The sequence below is a fragment of the Canis lupus genome, chromosome 35 (assembly GCF_048164855.1).
Source record: "Canis lupus baileyi chromosome 35, mCanLup2.hap1, whole genome shotgun sequence".
In the NCBI taxonomy this organism is placed as follows: domain Eukaryota; kingdom Metazoa; phylum Chordata; class Mammalia; order Carnivora; family Canidae; genus Canis; species Canis lupus.
Window position 1 is genome coordinate 20,600,639 of NC_132872.1, and position 3,243 is coordinate 20,603,881.

Sequence of the window (3,243 nt, forward strand, 5' to 3'; positions counted from 1 at the left end):
GGAGATTTAGAAGAAATAGTGAGGTAGGAAGAAAAGCAGGAGAATGGAATATTCTGATGTCAAGTGGAGAAAATTTTGAAGAAGATGAGAGGTTAACTATTTCAAATGCATGCTATGGTACTAGCTAGAAAACGGCCCATTGGATTTGCTGATGTGATCATTGGTTGCAAGACATGTTTTGGTGGAGTGGTAGAAATTAGAATCGGTTTAATTGTTGTTCAGAGGAAGTAGGAAGAGAAATATTGAAAACAGTTATTATACACAAGTCCTTCTTTCAGGCAATTTTGCTATTAAAGTAAAGAGGGATGAGGCTTGAGAGATGTGTTTTTGTTTTGTTTTGTTTGTTTTTTTAACTAAGATGAAGCAATGACAATATGTTTCTTTGTTGACTGGAAAGTTAGTGAGCAATACTCTCTGGTTGTTGACATGGAGTAAGATCTTGTGAGAAAGTTCGGGACATTATCTAGTTTTGAAGGTAGGTGAGAAGATGTAGTAATGGAAGTTTATCAAGATTTTCTGTTGCTTGCTTCAGGTTCCTCAGGGAAATGTGAAGCAAGATCATGACTGGAAAGTGAAGTTGTGCTGTGGAGGCATGGAGGCTGCAGTAGAGGAGAATCTATGAGCTAGTCCTTGTTGGTTGGCAGTGGGACCAAGAGAGATATCTGGGCCACATGACAGTTTCCTCCCAGTCTTTCCTGCATGGACTATGGGTGCAATGATGAAGGCACAGTAGCAGTCTTGCAATCACGACACAAGAATTGTGAGGACAGAAAATTCCATGAGTAAATGGAAAGAACCTTCAATCCAGTCCAGCATTTTGGAGCCATTCTGCTTTTCCTTCACTTACTCCTGGACTTTATGGTACATTGAGAAAAACAAAATGTCTATTTGATTAGTTCATGGTAGTCAGGCCTTTGTTATCCATGCTCCCATACTGTGTCCTAATGTATTATTCCAGAGGCATGGACTTAATTGTTAGATGAAGGGGAATCATCCAAGTTTTTGAAGAAGGATATGATATGACTCATATTGAGATTTAGACCAATCTAGTATGGTAGGTGGATTTTCCCAAGGTAGACAGTACTTCTATTCCAAGATAACATTGGCTTGACTTAGTGTCAAAAACAATTTGCTACCTCATAAAGAATCTGCCATTGCTTAGGGCAGGGAGGAGAATTTTTCAAACCTCATTGAAATAATGATTTTAACAGGTCCTTTTTCTCGGCTGTGAAATTATTGTGTGAATGCAGCAATATCAAAGATTGCCTCAAAATAAACTGCTATAGGTTTTTAAATTTATAAAAGTGGACTTTAGGTTTTTACTAGGGATTTTCGGTACCTTGTCAATGTTCCCACGAAAACAACTCTCAGAGTGAAGACTGGCCTTCAAAATATGATAAAAGTTGTATTTTATTATTCAAGGTCTTATACTCATTTTGGGTCGATCAACATGTGTAGATCTTTTAAATAATCATTTCTCATTAAACAACAAAGGTAGATTAAAAAAATGGGATTATTGTGGCATTATGTAAAGGTTAACAAATAATCTTTTCATTAACTTGATTAAAATTCTGTGAGATATTCTCTAATTTGGGGCGTATCTGCACAGATATGCATGATGGTGTTCTGGGGGTACCTGAAAAGTTAGTGCAAACATGGCACATTTTCCTAGATAATTTATTTTCTGACCATAAATTAAAATTTTTTGCTTAAGATAACTATTAATTTATTAAGCAACAAAATATATATTCTCAAAATTTTGAAGCCACATGAAAAAGACTTTGAAAAATGGTGCTTTGTAAGGCTAAGTCCCTAGAGGGCTCTCTTATTTAATTGATTCACTTATATGCATTTACCTCTTTGTGCCAGGCATTGAGCTAAATGAAGATGATAAAGCAGTAGACATGAAAGGTCTTATCAACAGGAAACAAACCTATTTCATGAAATAAAGAAAAATAACTATTTTTAGTGAACCCACACTAAATGTCAGTTGCTATGGACCAGTTGCTTGGCAAATATTTTATACACTCTCATTGCTCTCCTGTTCCACTACTTAGTGTGGGGCCATTATTAAGGTAGAATGACATTAGTAATTGAACGTCTCTCGGATTAAAAATAGTAGAGGTGGTTCTACAATACATATAAAATAGAAGCCTCTTGTACAAAAGTCAACAGTGAACTAAATTTTAAATATATTCACGTAAACTGAATAATGTAGCACTTGGAAGTTTCAGTATGATGAAACATCATTCTAGATTTTTACTATTAGCCATTATGCAGTGAATACTTTGAAAATTATTGGCATTAAGAGAAAACTGGGTTTAGCATATAAATGGCAACATAAATAAGTCATAATGGTTACTACAGGAAAAATAATGTCATTTAAAAAAAATCTTGAGGTTAATTACTTAGTTTGTAGACTGTCCTGGCTTCATTAATGTCATTTTCTTTAGCTTCTCTTTTCTTGACTTCTGAAAGTTTCTCCATTTCCTACCATCTTTTCTTCCAAAAATCTTTCAAGAGTTTGATGAAGACAGTTGAAATTAATGACTAAATGTATTTTATTGATGTCATGATCCAAGTGCCCAAATCACATATGGAAGCTTGCTGTAGTTGCATAATTTTATTTTTTCTTTTTTTTGGTCTTTTCTTAATCCCCTTGTTTTTGCATTGTTGTTTCTATTTCAGAAGGTTTATTGTGTCATATGCTGACCACAAAGGAAATCCACTAAAAGAATAATACAAACCTTCTTAGAATGGGAATACAGTAATTTTATTCTACTCCTTTGTTTTTCAGTAATTTCAGTTTTTTAAACCAGTAAGAATAGAATTAATTTTAGTAACAAAAAATTCACAAATTAAAAAAATAAGGGTTGGAAAGAAATAATATGTGCCTCCTTACTCTTCTGCCAAACCCAGCTGGGTGATTAGCATAAATTTCAAGCAATACTAAAAAATTTAAAAGCAGTATCGAAACATGAGTTTAGTTTTTCTATCACCGAATTTACTTGAGTCACACCTATGCGACCCTAAGAATGGTTTTTCCTTTATGAAAGAGTTTTAAGTTCCTGACCTCAACTACAGGAAATGAAATTTCCTAAACTAGAAAGATGCTTGCCAAGAAAATGTTTCCTTACCAGTTGTCACCTGGACTGATGATGTGGGGGAAAACACCTAAAATACCAGAGAAGAGTAGTGGTACAGAATATCATTTGCACATGAAATAGACCAGAATTTCCATCA